This window comes from Pleurodeles waltl, chromosome 2_2, assembly GCF_031143425.1.
Source record: "Pleurodeles waltl isolate 20211129_DDA chromosome 2_2, aPleWal1.hap1.20221129, whole genome shotgun sequence".
NCBI lineage: Eukaryota > Metazoa > Chordata > Amphibia > Caudata > Salamandridae > Pleurodeles > Pleurodeles waltl.
Genome location: NC_090439.1, coordinates 143,891,137 through 143,913,174, shown reverse-complemented (window position 1 = coordinate 143,913,174; position 22,038 = coordinate 143,891,137).

Below are 22,038 nucleotides of genomic sequence, written 5' to 3'. Positions count from 1 at the left end.
GCCCTGCCTAAGATAGTTGATGTTAATATTAGTGTTGGACCTGGCTTTTTGACCGGGTCATCCCCAAACTTTTTGCCTCCTTCCTCCTATTTTTTCTGACCTGTTGTTGTTGGCTTTTGACCTCTGGGCACTTTACCACTGCTAACCAGTGCTAAAGTGCATATGCTCTCTGTGTAAATTGTACTGTTGATTGGTTTATCCATGATTGGCTATTTAATTTACTTATAAGTCCCTAGTAGAGTGCACTATATGTGCCTAGGGCCTGTAGATTAAATGCTACTAGTGGGCCTGCAGCACTAGTTGTGACACCCACTTCAGTAGCCCCTTAACCTTGTCTCAGGCCTGCCATTGCAAGGCCTGTGTGTGCAGTTTCACTGCCACTTCGACTTGGCATTTAAAAGTACTTGCCAAGCCTAGAACTCCCCTTTTTCTACATATAAGTCACCCCTAATGTGTGCCCTAGGTAACCCCTAGAGCAGGGTGTTGTGTGGGTAAAAGGCAGGACATGTACCTGTGTAGTTATATGTCCTGGTAGTGTAAAACTCCTAAGTTTGTTTTTACACTACTGTGAGGCCTGCTCCCTTCATAGGCTAACATTGGGGCTGCCCTCATACATTGTTGATGTGGCAGCTGCTGACCTGAAAGGAGCAGGAAGGTCATATTTAGTATGGCCAGAATGGTAAAACAAAATCCTGCTGACTGGTGAATTTGGATTTAATATTACTATTCTAGAAATGCCACTTTTAGAAAGTGAGCATTTCTTTGCACTTAAATCTTTCTGTGCCTTACAATCCACATCTGGCTGGGCTTGGTTGACAGCTCCCTGAGCATTCACTCAGACACACCCCAAACACAGGGTTTTCAGCCTCACTTGCATACATCTGCAATTTGAATGGGTCTTCCTGGGCTGGGAGGGTGGATGGCCTGCTCTCACACAAAGGACTGCGACACCCCCTACTGGGACCCTTGCAGACAGGATTGAACTGAAAGGGGACCTGGTGCACTTCTTAGCCACTCTTTGAAGTCTCCCCCACTTCAAAGGCACATTTGGGTATAAAACAGGGCCTCTGCCCTAACTCATCAGACACTTGCTGGAGAAGAAACCTGAACCAGAAACTACATCCTGCCAAGAAGAACTGCCTGGCTGCTCAAAGGACTCACCTGTCTGCTTTTCTACAAAGGACTGCTGCCTTGCTGTTGGCCTGCTGCCTTTGCTGAACTCTTGTCTGGCTGTAAAAGTGCTCTCCAAGGGCTTGGATAGAGCTTGCCTCCTGTTCCCTGAAGTCTCAGGACCAAAAAGACTTCTCTTTTTCACTTGGACACTTCGTGCACTGAATTTTTCGATGCACAGCTTGTTCCACGGCGAGAAAAACGCCGCACACCGACGCTGATCAATGCAACGCCTTCGGGACGACCAGAACTTCGACGCACGGCCTCGCAAGGACAATGCCGCCCGACCTCCAGAGGAGAAATCGACGCGACGCCTGCCGTGACAGCAAAACTTCAAAGCACAGCCCCGCAGAACGACGCGCAGCCAGAAAACAAGCAGGAGAATCCACGTACAGACCCGGGACATCTGGTAATCCCCGCGACCCACAGAAAGAGACTGTCTGCGTGCTGGGAAACGACACACGACTTCCCCGCGTGAAAAATAGCGACGCAAGTCCGTGTGTGCTGGGGAGAAATCGACACACACACCATTTTTCCACATATCTCTTCTTCTGCGGCCCTCTGCGGAAATTTTCCACTCCAAACCAGGTACTTTGTGCTTGAAAGAGGCTTTGTTTGCTTTTTCTTAAAGACTTAAGACACTTTGGGGGTTATTCTAACTTTGGAGGAGTGTTAATCCGTCCCAAAAGTGACGGTAAAGTGACGGATATACCACCAGCCGTATTACGAGTTCCATAGGATATAATGGACTCGTAATACGTCTGGTGGTAAATCCGTCACTTTTCCGTCACTCCTCCAAAGTTAGAATAACCCCCTTTATATCACTTTTCAGTGATATCTTTACAAATTCACATTGCAACTTTATTCGTTTTGACATACAATTATCCTGATAAATATTATATATTTTTCTAAACACTGTGTGGTGTATTTTTGTGGTGCTATATGATGGTATTGTATGATTTATTGCACAAATACTTTACACATTGCCTGACTGCTCGTGCCAAGCTACCAGAGGGTGGGCACAGGCTAATTTTGGATTGTGTGTGACTTACCCTGACTAGAGTGAGGGTTCTTGCTTGGACAGAGGGTAACCTGACTGCCAACCAAAAACCCCATTTCTAACAATTAGTATTAGTGAGTTAAGCTGTTCTTTAACTTCTCTGTGCCTTTATTGTTTCTAGCTTGTGCACTGCCAACTGGCAAGCACTTTTCCAGTGATGTGTAGTTGTTTTGCATGCATGCATTCAATCTATGCATTGAGAGATTGAGAATGAGATGAGAACTGTAGAAATCATTCATTGCAATGTATTAGTAATTCCAAAATGTTGTTTAGGAAACTTGGAATAGGGTTAGGAAATTTGGAATAGGATAGTCCACGATACTAGTATTATTATTACACAGGCACTCTGAACTTCTGATGTAGAAATGTTACTGTTTGCCTTTTCGTTTAAAACAAAAATATTCTTGGAGAGTTTATTTATTGACAGTACCACTTATCTTTTCTAATTTTGTTCTTACATCATCCAGCATCTAGGGACAGGAAGAGGTCTGGTGAGGCAGGCTAGGGAGGTGAAGGTGCCCCCTCCACAAGTGTTAGGGCAGTAGGCTCTGCTGGCCCCAGTAAGTCTTCCTGTTGTTAATATTAATATTTGTTTCCCCAACTTTTACCACTTCACTTCTAGAATTATTTTTCACCTTTTTACTGTGCCTGTCTCCTAATTTGCACTTTGATTTATCTGTTTTGTAAATTCTTCTCATCTCTGCATTTTCCTATTTACTTATTTTCTATATTTCAAGTTTCTTTACTTCAAACTGTCCGGCTGTACTAGTATCTCTGTAGCTTCCTTTCTTATGCTTTAGCAGTGAGCTTTCCCTCTCCCTTTATGTATCTTATCTTGTGGAATGGTGGTAACATTCAGAGAACCCATGTATTGAAGATTGCATTTAAGATATTCTATGCATGTTTTCTGAAAAGGCTTTCTTTTTCTTGCTCCAGCTCAATCATTAAAAAAAAACAAAAATATAAGGTGTTTTTTAACAGGGTCATGCAATAGTGTGCACCCTCCAATGTTGTGTATATATTATTACTATACTAGTAGTTGATGACCACACACCATGGTTTGAAGTATGAGGAGGATGGCGCCACTGTATCAGCCAACCAAGATCAAATGTCCTTCACTGACCAATTCATGCAATCTTTTATTTCTCTTGAAAAACTCAGATTCATCAGTAGCTATTTCTGCCGTCCATTACTGGTCTTCCTAGCTTTTCAAAAATTGCCAACTAACAAAATGCCCACACGATATTTTGATAGAAGAGAAGTCTGCATCTGGAATATAGTGATGTATTGTGGCTGTATTTTGCTATTCAAAAACATAATAGGGGGAGGAGTATCTGACGTCTAAATTGTGCAATGTTTTTTTCTAGTTGCACGGACCACCCATGCTGGGGCCTGCAGTGCCAGCGCCAGCACAGATGCAACTGTGGGAGCGGATGAAGGGGGAGACTCAGCGACGCAATGGTGGGTGGTGGTATGTCCTCTTGCTTGCTCATTGACAATTAATAATATAGTCACTACAAGGGTGTACCAGTGTTGTTGACTCACTCGTACAATCTGCTTTAGCGGATGCAACAGGAGTTAAGTATTAATGGCCTTGTCTATCTGCAACTCAGCAGCCTATGGTTCATAAAATGAACTAGAATTTTGTTGTGTTTTGGAAAATTGAAAGAAGGATGGAAGGAGAAAGGATGTGTGACATATAATATGAGTGAAATGATGTGTGGATGAAAGGTTGCATAATAATCATATAGGTGGATGATGAGGATGATAGGATGCATGGGTAGGTGAAGGATGAATTAAACGATATGCGGGTGAAAGGATGCCTCTCCAGGTGGTGGATGAAAGGGTATGAGTGAAAGGATTCCATACCTAGATGGGTGTTCAGACTCCTCGGGTGGGTTGGAGCTCTTAGAAAGATGAATTGGTGAAAGGATGCATGAGTGGGTATTGGGTAAAAAGATGGTGGTGAAAGGTTAGTTGAGGGCCATGTTTGGAATTTGGATGGTTTTAAATGGGGAAGGACTGGATGAGAAAATGTAAAGCTTAAATGGTGTGTATTAAAGCCAAGGGAAAAGAATAAGGGCCTGATTACAACGTTGGAGGAAGGTGTTAATCTGTCCCAAATGTGACGGATATACCACCAGCCGTATTACGAGTCCATTATATCCTATGGAACTGGTAATACGGCTGGTCGTATATCCGTCACATTTGGGACGGATTAACACCTCCTCCAAAGTTAATCAGGACCTAAGAGTACTAAAAAAAAAACAATTTGCAATGATGAATAGATAAAAGCTTGGAATGAAGAAACAAGGGAGCTCTTCTGGATAGGGGTGTTTTCTCACCTACTTTACTTGCTTGGAATGTTTTTTTTCAAAGGTTTCATTCAAAGGGTTGAATGGTATTTCTGAATATTCCCTTGACTCACAGTATTTTCAAGCGAGGCAGGTAATATGCATTCAAACATCCATTAACCATCACCTCTCTCCCTTGCTATGGCCTTTCACCAATTCTACCCATGATGACCTAACAGCTGCAAGGTTCAATTCAGCAGAATCAGCACTGCAATGTTGGCTGTACAATATGTGTGTGTCTGCTTAAGTTAAGTAAATGCCTCAAACACTTTTCAATGCATGGCAATGTAAAAACAAGGTGTGTTTCGCTTTCCTCCCAGTGCCCACTGGATCGGTCACTTCCTAGTACTTCACTCCTTTAATCTTTCTTAAGTTCTGTCCCAGCCTTCTGAATAATTTGTAAAAATCCAATCTTCGCTTGTGCCACATTTGTCTAGCCAAGCGATATAAATATAATTCATTATGGCTTCCATAACAGATTTACTTCTGTTCAAACTTTTCCCTTTTGACATTTGCCAACTACAGTGAGTCACACTACTAGCCAAACCTTCGGCACATGATAATGATGATGATGAGGAGGAGGAATTGATCAGTAAACTGTGTACTCTACCAACCCATCCTACTCCCCTCTGACTTACCCTGCATTTGAGTAAGTTAAGAAGATTTCTTTTCTTACTACAAAGAAAATCTATTTTTTTGGGAAAAAATTAGTTACTACAAAGTGTGGTGGAGGAGGGTGATGAAGACATTTAATAAAGTGGTACTAAGTAAGTGCTTTGATTTTCCTGAATGGGATGGTCTGTGATGAACGAGCCAAATAAAAACTATATATATGTCCCATTCCTTAATCCTTTCCCTGTACTGAAGTGCATCACTTATTCTACTCATGGCAGACAGGATGTCTACATGACTGATTTTATTATACTATGTGTCACGTTTCATTCTTAGTATTCATCTGCCTTGTAGTCTGGATACAACTGAAAGGCATTTATTTATGAGAAAAACAAGGCCATTGGAATAAGAACATTTTCTAGTACAGCTGTCCCAGCTTTAGACAGTAACGAGTACGGCTAGTGCACCAGCTGAGCTAGTAATGCCACCATTAATTTAGCACAACTGGAGGGAGAAGAATGCTTGTACGCCATAATACATAATAGCTGTGACTCTAATTGACTTGCAATTGAATGGATTGAGGTGACCAGCAAATGTACTGCTACTGTGTCACTGCAATACATGATTTTAAACAAGTGTTGTGCTCAGAGCATTATTTAAGATTTCTCTTTTATCGTTCTTGCTATAGCTATTCCTGCTGGTCCACCATCACGGCAGGAAATAGCAGCCCAGCTGCAGTGGCAGACACTGGAGGCCATCAGGGCAGAGTATCAGTGGCTTTTGATCCTCGACGAGGAGTAGAAGGTGGCAGTGAGCAGTTACTGCCAATACTCAGGGCCCCAGCCAGCTTCCAGTACCTCCAGCCCAACAGCACCAGCGTAGTACTTCCAGGACAGTCTCTCACCACCTTACTATCACTGCTGCCCTGTACACCATTTTCCAATGCCACATCTTTCAAAGGCTGGTGCTATTAAAGGCCCAACAGTCACGAATGGAGGGGCTTCTTGAACAAATCCTGGCCCACCTATAGGGCCCTCTTCTGTCCCTTTTTTAACCTTTATTTTGGTGGGTAGGACTTGTTGTGGGTGGATAGGTTGGGAACGGGTTTTTGGGGTTCGGACTCTTCAACTTTGTTTTGTTTTATATGTACAATTGGACAGTTTTTTTTACATTGGTTGGGGAAAGGGACATTTGTTTGGACATGGGGTGGGCCAATCGTGGGTGGAAGGGGTGGGTATTTAGGGGCATATTTATACTCCGTCTGCGCCGATTGTGCGTCAAAAACTTTGCCCCGTATTTAAACTTTGACGCCCGCGGATGACAAAATTCCACCATGTGTGTCATTTTTTGGATGCGGCAACCCACCTTGCGTTAATTATATGCAAGGTAGGCGTTCCAGTCCCAAAAATGGCTTAAAGGGCCGTGCGTCGTATTTATGCTTTCGGGCAAAAATGACGCACGGCCGGGAGGCGGAGCCAGAAAATTACGCACAGCCTGATTTGCGTCAAAAATGAATGCCTGGGTCAAGGCAGGCGTAAAAATGGGGCAAACACACCTGGATTTCATCAGAACACACAGAACAAACAGCAGAGCAGCAGAGCAGCAACAGGGAGCCATGGAGGTGATACTAATCCAGCGTGCACGCAGACGCAGAGACCAGCAGCAACAACAGCAGCTACAACAACACCAGCAGGGACCCCAAAGGCAGCGCAGAAGGCAGGAGAGGATATTCCGCCCAAGAACCACCCTTCAGGGCCTCAGGGAACACGACATCATCCAGTGGTACCGGTTGAACTGGCAGGCCATTCAGCAGCTGCTGGGCAACATTGAACAGCAGTTGGCCCCCACTTTGGTGACACCCCGCACCATCCCAACAGAAACAAATCTGCTTGCTGTACTTCATATGCTGGCAAGTGGCTCTTTCCAAACAACTGGTGCCCTGGTTGGCGGAATATCACAACCATCATTCTCCGCCTTTTTGCCCAAAGTACTGGATGCCATCATTCGACTGACACCCGCCACATCTGCTTCCCTAACACACTGCAGAAGCAGCAGGAAACAAAACAGGGGTTCTACCTCATCAGTTGCTTCCCACACGTCCTTGGTGCAATTGACTGCGCACATGTACGCCTTGTGCCACCTGCTGCAACTGAACACCTCTACTGCAACAGGAAGCACACACATTCCATCAACGTGCAGGCCATAGTCGATCACCAGGGACTGATCCCCAACATCGTGGCTAAATATCCTGGGAGTGTACATGACTCATACATCTTCTGTTGCTGCACCATCAATGAACACTTCCAGGATGGACGGTATGGCAATGGACTACTTGTTGGTAAGTACAGAAACCTACTTATATACACACTGCACAGCAACCCTCTAGGACACACAACACATACACCACAACAGCAACATGTGAACAGGAACACACTGAGGTCGTGACATCGCTAGCCATGTTTCTTAAGTCACCATTGAACCTGTCACACATCGGAAATTACTGCACAGCCTAATGTTAAGACGTCAACGAGTGTGGTTGCCTGAATGTCACCTTGCAAATTGTAACTGTCCCAATGACTTTTACATTAATCCATTGCATAAGTTTAAAGGTATGGGATGTCCAGGTTACTTTGATATGAACGTGTTAACAACACTGTCAATTTTAACTGTGCATGGAACTATCATCTCACCCCCAGTGAAGACACACAGACACCTGTATCACAAGTCACAATGCTAGGGAGGGCACACTGTACTGCAAATCCCAAAACATACTGCTGACAAACGTTTAGCAGACAAACACTCGTTCAGCCAAGGAAACAACACAATGCAGATGGTACATCCTACAAGCATAGGATGCCACATTAGTACACAAAAGAGTCACAGACAACACAGGACAACTACTGCCATGAAAGGTGTTTTCAATAGTGCCAGCTACATCAACATGATCCCAATCATTTTCTCTTGCAGCTGATTAGGGGTATGGCATCCAGCCGTGGATCATGACACCATTTGGCAACCCAAGTACTGCTGCAGAGCGTACCTACAACAACGCCCATAGGAGGACACGCAGCATTGTCAAGTGGACCTTTGGCATCCTCAAGTCAAGGTTCCGCTGCCTCAACATCACTAGTGGTAGCCTCCTATATTCCCCGGAGGTGGTCTGTAGGATCAGCCTCACATGTGCAATATTGCACAACATTTGTATCAAAAGAAACATTCCCCTCCTGGAACCAGAGCCACACATGCCTGAAGAGGAGGAAGAGGAGGATGCTGGCCTGCAACAGGAGGGGGAACTACAGAACACGGCCGCTGGTATAGGCAGGCGGCAAAAGATCGTAAATAATTTCTTTTGAATATGATCACCTTCACCATTTTAGTTAACAAATGAAATAAACACCTATTCTAATCACCATATCATGGTCTGGCTATTCCTTTTTGCACACCTTCATCTCTACTTATCAGAATAAGAGTGTTGCCTCATGGAGCATTGCTGAGATGCTGAGTAGGACACGGAACATCCCAGAGCTAATGTGATGCCTAACATACAATGGTCACATACACACTCACTCTTAATGACATATATCATGTACATATCTCCTTTGAAGGCCAATAGCAGAGGACCAAACATACATGTTGAAATCAAGGTCCAACGCAGCATATGGCACACAACTAAGACACCATCACTCAATAAGGGGAAAACAAGCCTCATACATGAGGCAGTCAATGTGCTTTGGCATCAGTAACAGGAATGCCTGACCAGTCCCTTGACAGCAGTAAGTCCAACTGCATCCAATCTTTGCAAGGACTATCTGTGACTAGAGTTCCTAGAAGCAGAACATAGACAGCACAAGTGCCACACATATGACAAGCATTGCGCACATGACATTCCATGTACATGTCAGCCCATTTCCTAACTCCTGACACACCCATGCACCTGGTCACAACCCACCTGTTGGAAGAGGTCCCTGGAATACTAAGATTTGTACCCTGATATTACCTCCTCTACACACACAGACCAACATTAGCAAACCAGTGTGCTACACCCTTTCCTATGGTATGCCATTGTCATAGAACATCTGACTGCAAGGCCGTCAGGTCAATTTATACACTGTCTTCTAGTTTCAAAGCCCTGTTAGCACATGTAGATTGCTTCCCTTGTGAAAATGTCTGTTGGCCCTTAGAACACAAGTCTCACCGACAGGACTGGTGAGAAACAAATGCAGCCCACACCTGTGATCACCTCCATGCACACCACCCATTTAAAAAAGAACTGCCCCTGATGATGCCTGGAACAGCATAGGAGTTGCCGTTATGTCAAATACACCGTCAAGCATTGATACTAATCAAGCTGTGTAACACAGCCCTTGGGTTCATTTGTCACCTTCAAAAACACAGGACGTACACAGTTTGACAAGTCAACTGTCTAGTTTGTCCTCCAAACAGTCTCAGTCAGACCACTGATTATGTAACTTGTCAAGTAACTGGATCCTGAATCACCTTGCATTCTGTCAGCCTGACTGGCAACTGTCTGTGCGTCACACTAAAGTATCCCTGTGTCTACATATGTACCACACTTGTGTTAGCAAACCTCTCATTCATTATGGGGCATTGGGCATGGGCTTCTTCCATGCATACCCAAATACATTGTATAGCATCATCTGTCTTTTAACTGTACCATTTGAGTTACATCCTCTTGGAAAAGCAAAATTCAAGGCCCATCCCTTGTCCGGGTTGCATTTATGCATGAATGAAAAAGTGTGACAGTGTCCCAGGGCCGTAGGCATGGACTGGGTACCGGGCTTTCAGCACAACCAGCAATCTCTGATAATGTCCATGAATAATACACAAATGTAGGGACCCTGACAGTTCACACACAGCATCACAGTGTGCACAACATAGTGATGAGCCGTGTGTGGTGAATAGCTGCGAGAATAATCAGCACAGAGGCTATGATGTTCCCAGATGCAGTGGGAAGTGCAGAGGCCAACCTGTGTACAAATGTTGTAATGACACCTGCCGGAACATGACACCTGAGACATTATCTCACTCAGCACACCAAGGTTGCCCTGTTGACTGTCTCATTACACGTCTTTAGTGACAGGGTAGGGCCATCCACATGTTGGTTCACATGTCGACATCTACTTTACTCACATTGATCAACCAAGGATACTCAGTAGATACAGGAATAGCTTCCACTGACTCATGATGAGTCCTAGACTGAACTGTGACAAATTACACCCCAAACAATCTACAGGATTATCATTGGACCACACACAAGAACAAGACACCTATGTGCAATTGATCATTGGGAATAAGTGGACACGTGCTGTTTTGTATGCTGGTCCACCACAACCACTTGATAGTTGGGGCTCACTTCTATGGCCTCAACTGTCGTGTCATCATACATATGAAATTCACCCTTGTCTGTCTGTGCAAACAACATGGTACCCACTTCCTCAATGCATGTGTACGACTCACTGTGGGATTCTCCAAGTAGTGCCTAGGAAGCTCTTACCAATACTCTAGGACATAGGATGTAGAAAATGTTGACCATTGACATGAACAAGCGTCTGCCATCCATCTGGTGCATGCTATGTCACATGTGGTGTCTACGTGACCCTAAAACTTGGAAGTACACTTTACGGGTGTTGTTACATGTATGACTAACACATGTCCTCTCTCATTTCCAATATGACTTGCATCTAAGGATTGGACACATGGACGTCACATTCATACAACCATATGTACAATTATGCTTCATGTGATACACACACACTTGGTCAACCAACACATTAGTTGTCAAAGCACACAATTTGAGCCAAAGGCATTTAGGTATTGTACATATGTGCGTCACATTGCTATCCTCTCCTTATGCCAAACATGCCCAATTTGTGCTACACATATATGTAGGCCACACTTATGACCATCTATTGCGTCAGCCAACTGTACAAATACTTTGAAGGGAGTAGTGGATCATGTTCCGCTGCAGTATGATGTCACACATGTGAACATACACCATCAACACCATACTGTCTTCAATTAGCCAATCTCTGATGTGTCCCAAATGTAAAATAACCAAAAAACAAGTAAAAATGCCCCAAACCAGTTAATGCACTGTAATTTTGACATCCCTAGCGTTGTGCGTCATTTTTTAACAACCAAAACTGTATTTGCATCATTTTTTTTTGACAAAGGTGAAATTTAGCCTGCATCCAGATATTTGTACAGTCCATGTATCATTATGTGGATGCAGGTTAATATTCACGTCTGTGCGTAAAAAAGAAAAGACGCAAAAAATGACGCATAACGCGAATAAGGCGGGACTTTTCATACAGGAAGTGATGTAATAGGATATCCTGTTTACAGATCATGTACAGTGGGTGTACTTTCACTTTCACTTTGCAGTCTATGACCCTTCTAGACTGTGTGGCTGTGTAGAGAGTGTTGTCCTGAGATTTTGTGCTGTTTTTGTCCTGTGTGCTATCTATATTGTCAATTTGTGAAATAAATATTGTTGGTGTATACTGTACTACTATGTTTTGTCTACATTTGTCCATTTATCTTGTGTTTTTCTTGTTTGTGGAAGTCTGTTGTGGATAGTGTTAGTTTGGGGATAGTTGGGCTCTTTTAGTGTTTAGGTTTATTTTTTTCTGTCTTTGTACCCCTACTTTCCCCCTTTTCCCCTTTCTATTTCTTTTACCCCTATTCCATTTCACTTATAAGTATGTCTGGTAGGCCACGTCTTGGCAGGATGGGGGAAGAGGAGTTGAGGGCATTCATCTGGCTGGTGACGCATTTCTTGCCGCTCATGATCCAGGCAGGGGGCAGGGTGCTGCATCACCTGCAGCGTGTGTATGCCAGCCAGAGGAGTGACCACCAGCTGAAGCACCGGTGGGCTGACCTCATCACCAGGGAGCAGGATATCTTTGACCACCTGGCAATCATGATTGGTGGCACTGTTGGTGAGTACGAATTATGTTAATGTGCACGATTAAATGCTCTGTAGTGACATCAGGGGATTAGTACAATGTCTGCCAGCTAACTTGCTGACTGTGTATAATGCTGGGGAAATATAAGGGGATCATTGATGCACTATGGCAAGGATCACAATTGCTAGCTGCCAGGTAGCACGCGCTCAGCAAACTTACAGGTTACTTTTCCATGAAGGAAATTGGTGCGGCCTTTTTGTCAGAACAGCTAACAAAATATGAGCCAATCATGTCTATATAGGGTACTATTGACAGAGAAGTACAGATCTACCAACATTTAGACCAACTATGTTGACGCAATTGCCAGACTGACTTTAGAATCACTACATGATGCTGAAAAGGAGTGCTGCCTTCACGTCAATTGATAATAGCAAAGTGGCTCAGACATATGTCTCATGTGAGTCTGGTGAGTGTGGAAGGAAAGCGTTCACAGAAGTACTATGAATGTGTGGGATTATTGTGTTCCTTGAACTTTTTGGATACATGTCAGTTCTTGATTTGAAAACATCGTGAAAAGGTGTAAGGTGCGCTCAGCTAACATCTTAAGATGTTTGTTAGAATTAGTTGAGCCACAATACAAATATGGATGGCAGTCCAAGTGTATGCACATGGCCTCACATCTCCATGGTTGGTGCAAATCACCATAGCTGGGCCACATCAATTTACTATACTGTAACAACAGGATGGCTTACAAAAGTCCCTGCCCCTCCCTCTGTACATTGGGCCTATGTGCAATAAATGTGTCATGGCCACAAGGCATGTTTGACTGGCAATGCAGTCCTCAAGTAACCAGGCTTTGGATGTCTCTATTTGGATGCACATGATGCGACGATTACACTCCATATTTTTTAGTGCTCACCAATTATGGGGCATGTTTGCAACCACATGATAGTTGGGGCCAATGTATGTGTGCTGATATGTGTGTAACTGTCACAGGAGACCCATGCTATGTACAAGTTGGCCGTGATATATCTGATGCAGTACCATCATGTCTGAATGTCTGCCATTTCCTTATTCAGCCTACACATTGTAAATGTTTATGAAATTGTTTTTGGATTTTGAGCACATTTCTTCCTTCCATACCTTACAGGTGGACCGGTACCCTACACTGTGGGAGAGGTGGTGACATTTGAGGACCCCAACCACTCTAGTAAGTTTTGATATGTCTGTTATGTGTTGTGTTTGCTGGTTATGGACTCGTGTGAGTTGGACGCCTAGCAAGGTGTGATGCGTTGGGCAAGCTTTACTCTTGTTCCATGAGTGGGAATGCAGTTCTCACATGTTTTGAGTTTGCCAGTGCGTATCCAATGGTATCATGTAGGGATTGTAGGACATCCCTGTAGGCCTCACTGTGAGTACAGGAGTTAGTCATGTGTATGACACTTGTATCACCAAGAGTCGCAATGGAAGTCAGCCCCAATTTAGTCAGCCTGTCAGACCCACATTCTCTAAGATTGGTACAGCAAATAGCTTTCCAATAGACATCTGCTTGCCTATTTACCTACGTTACTTTGAAACAGTAGGTAGAACCTCCTAGCATCATGTACTTCCACATGTAGTGCAACAAGTCTGTGGAACATGAGTGCAATGGCCTAGGTGTGCATGCAATTCATGATCATGGGTGTTCTAGCAACTCGGTGTCTGATATAAGTCAGGCCTCACTGGAAGTATATGTTGTGTACCAAGTTCTGCATTTCCTGACATGTGTGGCCCTATGAGTGCTCTAGGGTTTGCTGACTCCTAATTGTAGATAGACCTTACCTGTGGTGTGTCTGTAGAAACAAACATGTGTGGAGTTTACTATACACTCCTCGGTGTACATGTTGTTGGCAAATTATAGTTGTGTATCCATCGTCCCCCCTCAAACACGGCCATGGGTTTGTGAATGGGGAACCTAGTACTGATGCTACCAGTATGTCACACATACATGTGAATAAGTGTCGGTTTGGTTGCATACTAGTATACACACTGAGGTTTGGCACTTGGTACTATACTGGCAAGTCCAGTTACAACTTGCATACCATGTGGCTTTAGTTTTGCTTTCCGTACACTGACATTTGTAGCCCAGGTCTTGGCGGAGGATATGCAGCATGATTCTTAGATGATAACTGGCAGAACTCAGATTGCAAGTCAAAGCCAGTTATTACCCATCTTGTAGGTTATGGATGTGCTTTGTGTGATGTGACCTTTGTTGTCCTGCCATATACTTCCTCAGCGACATTCAATGCACTGTGTTGTGATATGAGCTGTTACAAGTACAGTAGATGTAATGTCTGATTAACGTGCTGTGCCATTTCACACAATGCAGTTACTAATGTAGAATATCTGCATTTGTCTTCACAGCTGCTAACATGACTCCAGACCAGGTCCGTGAATTTCACTGCCGGGCCATGCGATATCAGCACATCCTGCTGGTGGAGTCAGGGTTCCGTAGGATGGCCTGGCGATATCGCCATCAACGGGCCTCCGGGTCATGGAGAGCCTTCCCACAGGGTGGGCCTACTTTGCCCACCACCAGCACAACCACCAATCAGAGCCAGGTGGGCCCACCCACAGCTGCCACTGTTGGTACAACATCTGCTGGACTTCCTGGCCCCAGCATTGCCACCGGTGCAGGACAGCCCACTAGGCCTGGCACCGCACCCACACAGACCTCCTCCACCGGGACCCAGACTGCCACTGCTCCTTCTGTTGACCCTGCAGCCTTCAACCGAATGGAACATAAGATGGGCAAAGTGCTGCGCAAGTTGAGCCACCTGAGCCGGGACGTGCGGCACATTAACCAGCGGGTTAAGTCCATTAAGAGGACCCTCTGGAGGGCCAACCTCTAGACACTTTTTTGATGGACATGATTCCCTCCCCTCCCTCCTCTTTCCTTGTTCTTATAGTTAGTGGGCTTAGGGGGTTTAGTGTTAGGTTAGTATAGGCTGTTAGTTTAGTTAGTATTAGTGGGTGGGGGGTCCTCATTCTTTATATTTTTACTTATTAAGTGTGTGGGTGGGTGGGTGGATGGGGGTTTGTGTTGGGGTTCTTGTGTGTTAAAAAAAATACAAAAAATATATATATTTGTATAGGATAGTATAGTATGTGTTTAGGGTAGTATGTGTTGTCCTCCATGTGTCCCATCTCATAAGGGGGGTGGGGTGTAGATGTTTAGAACGTTTCGTTACATGTGATAAGTAAGTGTAGCTTAGGTTAGTTAGGGACAGTTGTGGCTAATGAGTAGTCAGGGTAGATTAGGGAAGGTAAGATTTTTCCCTCAGTTTCACCATCTGTGATTAGCATTTAATAAATATTTGGTTAACCCTTAATAGTATGTGTTGAATGGTACTTGATCGTGGGTTTGGATTCAGTGTACATCAATTTGGTACTATAACATCTGTGTCCTATGCTACAAACAAATCCCAACTGAGCTGTACGATTGGCAGCTAGCCCAGAGCTACCTTGCAAAGTGTCGACCCTTCGTTGCAACCACCAATCACAGTTAATATGGATCCCAATGTGTTTCTGCTGATAAGTGTGTTTTCAAAGTCACTAAAAGTGCTTCCAGACTTGATATTGGGGAAACAGTTTTAGGTCTGACTGCAGTGTGATGATCATGCACACCCTTATAAGATGAGTTCTCATTGGCAATCTTGTATTCTTGTCTTCATGACCCTCACACATCATTTGTGACACAGTTCGGCATGATTACCTATTTGTATGTTAACTCAGACACCTTCATTTGTGCAGTTTTTTTTAGTTTACTTAGATTAGTGTGGCATGTTTCTTGTCTTATTTTTGCATGTTTACAACATTTTGCCGCCACTATTTGATGACTATCCCCTGAGGAAGCATTCTTCTGTCCAACACAGCATGGTGGTGTATGGTTTCTCACTTCATCTGATTTGTCCCTCAGGAAGGGCAGAGTATGATGCTATCATGGGCACTGTGCAGAAATCTCTGACTACATATTATCAGGACAGTTGTATTGACAAGCTACGTAATTTGACAGTAGGCACATTTCAGTTATCTACTTCACAGTTGATATGTCACAGAGACAGATTCGTTGTGTAAGTGCTATTTATTGAAACATGCTGTAGTGCTATCTGTACATTGTCCATGATTGTCCATGATTGTGAGTCCATTATAGTGACATTTTAAATTGGGATCCAACACAAGGGTTATGGAAATGCTTTTGACATGCTAGAGTTGATGTTTCAGACAGTGCAGAGGGACAGGATTTGGCAATGAGTAGCAGAGAGACAATCACTGGGCTGGGTGACAAGATATACAGTGGTTTGCAGAACAGTGCTCGACTAAAGTTGTTGCAAGACTGTCAAGTTACAATGCGCAGGACCTTGGTAAATGTGGGCCATGTGGCAGGGACTAGTGCTTCCGGGTACTTTTACTTCTGAATGTGATCTGTTCCATGTATCCTTCTTTTGATGTGTGTGTTGCCTGCTTTGTCCTTGTTGTGTTGTTGGTTGTGAAGGGGCAACACACACCTCAGTGTTAGAAGACTTGGAGTCAGACATCCCGGTCGCTGCTCCCTGTGAAGGTCTTAAGGGCAGTACTGCAGCAAGGAAGGCCTGCTGGTTCTTGAGAATAGCAGCCACATCACGATGGTAGGCAGCCAGGTCAGCCCTGAGGGAGTCATGATTGCATTCGTGCATGCAGTGGAAGGTTTGGGGTGTGAGGTGTTGTGGCAACTCCCTTACTGCAGTGGTGAATTCCTTGACAGTTTCTTGTAGTCCTTGCAGTATGGATGTTAGGGCTTGCATAGCTGCTGCCTGATCTGCTGATGACATCATGCACGAACGCATCCCCTCAAGGCTGGCAGCCACAGTTTGCATCCCCACCCGCACCTCCTTGGCCAGCTCCCGCTGTACTCCAACTACAGTTCTCTCAAAGCTGGTGCCAGTGTCGTCTGAGTCCTCAGCTGTATTGGAGCTGGCAGGTCTTACAATTGGGGTGGTGGGTGGATCCTCTCCGATGGCTGCTTGTTCTGTGCTCCTTCTTGTGACTGAAGGTGGGGTCTGGAGGGTGTCAAGGACCTTTTGGATAGTCTCCTGGGGAATGTTTATCGGCTCGTCATCCATGTCATCAGGGAAAACTAGGACAGGCATATCGGCAGGAGATCCATCTTCCTCTGCAATGAAACAGGGTACAATTAGTGTGTCTGTGTTGTGGCAATTTTGATGTGATGTGCCTGCCTTTTTATGAATTCACTTTGTGATCTTCTTTTGTGTTAATTTCTCCAGTCCTTCAGATGGGCATTCTTCCAGGCCTATGGCCCACCTGTGTGTCACATGTATGTTATTGAGTTATCAGACTTGTCAGCCTCATTGCCTCTAGGTGTTGGTTTATGCCAAATAGTGAATTGCCACCTTCTTTTCCTACTCGACCCTCCGTGTACATCCATTCTCATGGTGAGACCTTTCCCTGGCTGTGGGTGTTCTGATGGCCCTGGCAGCACACTTAACAATCTGGACCTGCCCCAATCTCTGATCTTTCACATCCACTTAAATGTAATTGACATGTGGCATGTCCTATGCATGGCAATGTTATGATCCGATATGGATGTTGACATTGGTAATGTGTCCTGCTGATGTTGGGGAATGTGTGTTACATTGGATTGCCCTGATAATCGTATCAGTGTCCTATTTCCTCCAATGACTGTGTAGGTGTATTTCAGTGACCAGTTCCATGTGTCCCCCCCTCAATGCTGTTGTCTGAGCAGTATGACATTTGGGATGTTGCATTGTTACCCAGGCACAGGATGGACCCTGACATATGCAGCATGGGTGTGTCCTTAGTGCTGTGTAGCTCCTATTGATGTTTACATTGGCTGATGTTTGCGACAACTATGGGCATTGACATTTGAGAGTACTGGGTCCTTAGTCTTGTTTCTGGGGATTGTTGCAGTTGTCATCCTCACCCCCTAATTTAGGTGTGTATGATCCATGGGGAGGTTACTGCCATTGGCTACTTGAGCTGCACACAGAGCAGAGGTGGTAGTGGCACCTGTTGTTGCAGTTACATTCCAGTTGTCGGTATGGCTAGAGGTTGTTAATAGGGCCCTAGTTAATGTAGGGGGTAAGTTGGCTGATGTGTGCCAGGATGTCAGTTTGACGTAGTGGCCTTCCCTCCCTGCGTGGCTTTCCCTTTGCTCCATCGTTGGCATGACAGCATGCCCCCATGGGACTGTTGTTGGTGTTGTGAAATGGTGTGCCCCAGGTCTTCTCAGAATGGGCCATGCCCCCCTGCCGTGCCCCTTTACCCATGCCACTCCATGTATTAAATAACTTCCATGCATTTAGTGGTCGGTATCCCCCCGGTTGTAGTTGACATTAGTGCATTATAATTCCCCATGCGACTTACCCTGCATGTGCGTTGTCTCCTGGTAGTCTGCGCTGTCCTGTCCTTGAATCCCTGTGATGATCTCCTCAGGGATGACGGCTGCGACCATCTCCTCCATGTGGTCCAGGGCCTCCTGGTGTGCTGGACTCCCACCTCCAGTCTGCAGTGCTGCCTTCCTGTTCCTGGCCATCTTTTCCTTGGTGCTGCGCTTGCAGTCATGCCAGCGTTTCTTGCACTCGATGACTGTTATGCGTACTGCAGCCACACTGTTAATCTTGTCGACAATTTGTTGCCATATAGCCTCTCTCCTACTGATTGGCAACTTTGATGTGACAAACAGTTGGTGCTGGTGTTCCGTCACCTCTTTAACCAGAATTTCCTGCTCCTCTGCACTAAAGCAACACTTTCTTTTCTTCTTAAAAGTGTCCTGGTTCTTGTGTGGGACATCCTGGCTGGTTCCTGGTCTGCTGTCATCTTCCTTGGGTCTGTAGTGGCATCTGGGATCCATTTTTGCTCTCCTTTGCTGAAATGGCTGTGTTCGCTGGTTTTTTTGACGCTATTGCGTCAAAAAAACAGCACATATCCGGTTTGCTGTGTCGTAAATCGACCCACTGTCATTTCCGCCATGTTAACATCGTTTTCCTTTACGACTTGACGTCGCAGTGTTCGCCAAAAATAACGACTCCCACCTGTTGTTTGCACCACCGTGCGTCAAAGTATAAATATGGCGCCCGCACGGCGCACCAAAATGGCGTTAGCCGGCAGTAATATTTTTGACGCAAATCTGCACCAGCGCAGTTTTCAGTCAAAAAGTATAAATATGGGCCTTATTCTTTTTTTTCGGACAGTGGAGAATTAATATTTATTAACAGTTATTTATTCCTAAAATCTGATTTGGGGTGTTTTACTCTGCACTTCTGCCTTTATGCAGCATGTTTTGCAAATCTGCTGAAAGTGTATTCCTTTTAGTGCAGCATGTTTTAAAATCTGCGGTTTGTGTATGACAATTAATTATGCAGGTATGCACCCTTGTCCTAATATTCTCCCAATCTCTGCCGTGCCTTCTGCAAAATGTGACCCATAGGAGTGGGGCAGATAGATTTGCCATTTGCCAATTATATTCCCTGAAGTAGAAGTAAAACAGTGCTCTATAATTCTCTTTCCTGAATAGATGAAGCAAGGGCTGCATGGTTTCCCAAGGTACCATGGTGATGTACTAGTAGCATGCTAGCATAATAACAGTGAAGGCATCGGAAGTGAGGTCCCACTCCACCTAGTTGAACTCAAATGAAGATCCTGCACACTGAGTTGGTTTTGCTTCCTCCACATCTGCCCCACCGAGTATGTGAATGATCAATGATATAAAATATTAAGTAACACCTCTGGGAAAGGGATTTAGGGAAAGGTGTGACAAAAAGACAAACACTACATAAACACAATAGTCATCTGGGCAATGATCAGCGGCCTGTTGTAGGAGGAATAGAAAAAATGAATTTGTATGACACAGATAACTTTACATTCTATCAGCCCCAGTGAGACCCAAGTTGTTATATATCTAAAAATGTTTGCTCACCTACATTTGCAAAATAGTACACATAAGTAATGTTGGGGTGAAGCTAACATACACAGTTCTAAAAACGATTATTGAAAGACAAATGATAATAGTCTCCATTACCAAACTGGGTGGTGCATCTACATTCTACTTGAATTACACAGTCAATCTTCTTGGGTGCCTTCCTGAAGCAGTCCGATAAGGTAAGCATGAGCAATATGGTGCAGGAGAAGAGAAGGCCTATGGATTGTAAAAAAGAAATGATCACCATGATTTTGTAGAATCAAGAAGGATTGAATGGAAGGTAAGCTTCATAAGGAGTAATGTGCCAAGAAAACTCAGTGGTGGCAGAGCAAGAGCAAAATCCTTTGTGATCATTCATTTTATGACTGATGTGCTCTGATTGAAGATAATGTCCAACTAAATACCAACTGTTCCTGAGAGTCATAGGCGGTCATTCCATTTTTGGGGGGCGGCGGTAGCCGCCCGCCAGGCGGGAACCGCCAATCGGCCGCCATGCGGCCAAAAGACCGCTGCCGGCATTCCAACATTCCCGCTGGGCCGGCGGGCGCTAACCAAGTTAGCGCCCGCCGGCCCAGCGGGAATGAGGCAGCAACACAGAAGCCGGCTCCGAATGGAGCCGGCGGTGTTGCGGCCGTGCGACGGATGCAGTTGCACCCGTCGCGCTTTTCACTGTCTGCTAGGCAGACAGTGAAAAGCTGGCCGGGGCCCTGTTAGGGGACCCCTGCACTGCCCATGCCATGCCATGGTGAAAACCGCCAGAAACAGGCTGGCGGTAAGGGGGTCAGAATCCCCTGGGCAGCGCTGCTTGCAGCGCTGCCCTGGCGAATTCGCCCAGCCGGGGCAAAAACGGCGGGAAACCGCCAGCCCCGGTTTTCCGACCACGGCTTTACCGCCGCGGTCAGAATGGGCTTTGAAGCACCGCCAGCCTGTTGGCGGTGCTTCCGTCATTCTGCGCCCTGGTGGTCCAAGACCGCCAGGGTCAGAATGACCCCCATAGTCTCCTGACCATGGAGATAGAGCGACCTGCAGCATATAGCTGTGTTCAACAACAAGAGAAACATTGAATAGCTTTTTTTGTCTCAACTAGATTTTTCTTTGTTAGCTACACTAACTGGTCGAGTCTTCTTTGACAAATGTGAACCAGAAAACACACAACCAGAAAAAAAGTAGTGTAAAAAAAGGCCAGCAAACAAATTTTGCTAAGTGTCAAAGGGGAAGGAAAAAAATCACATTCTGGAAAAAAATTATCACCCATTATTAGGCCTCTAACATTGTAACTCAATCACGACACAAACACAAGTAAGCGTAATGATATAGTTAAACAATAAACACCCACTCTCCATCTGCCACCACTAGATATGAGTCACGCAAACCATCTCAACAGTGAAACAAGTATCCTTCATATCAGTCATTGAAGCATATAGCATTAATTGCTGTTCCAGTCAAGCATAGTGGCACATTGCTGATCCTCTTTGATTCACAAAACAAAACACATATTGGCCAGTAATTTGTAAATCAAATATCTTGGGCAGTCCTGCTAGGGGACAAAAAGGAAGGATAAGCATCAGGTGGCAGCAGGCATTGTCTCTCAAATCTCCTTTGAGTGATTTTGGGGGTGGAGGGGGCTTCTTCAATCTGCACTGGTCCAACTCCAATCTGGCCATACATGTACCTAAAACAGTTGTGGTTCATTATTCATTTAGAAAGAAACAAACAATATAAAATAATAATAGCACCCTAGCTTACTATATTCTTTTTTTTCCCTCAAAGCAGTTAATCAATACAAGAAAGTAGAAAGTTCTACTGAGCCCCAGGTCTAGTCAGGGAAGTAGTTGCTTTGCCCAGGCGTTGGTCAGCTAACACCCTACCATGGCCAGAGGCTGACCAATCACCCTCATCGACCTCCTATTGTACTTCAGGTATGCTGTAATTCAT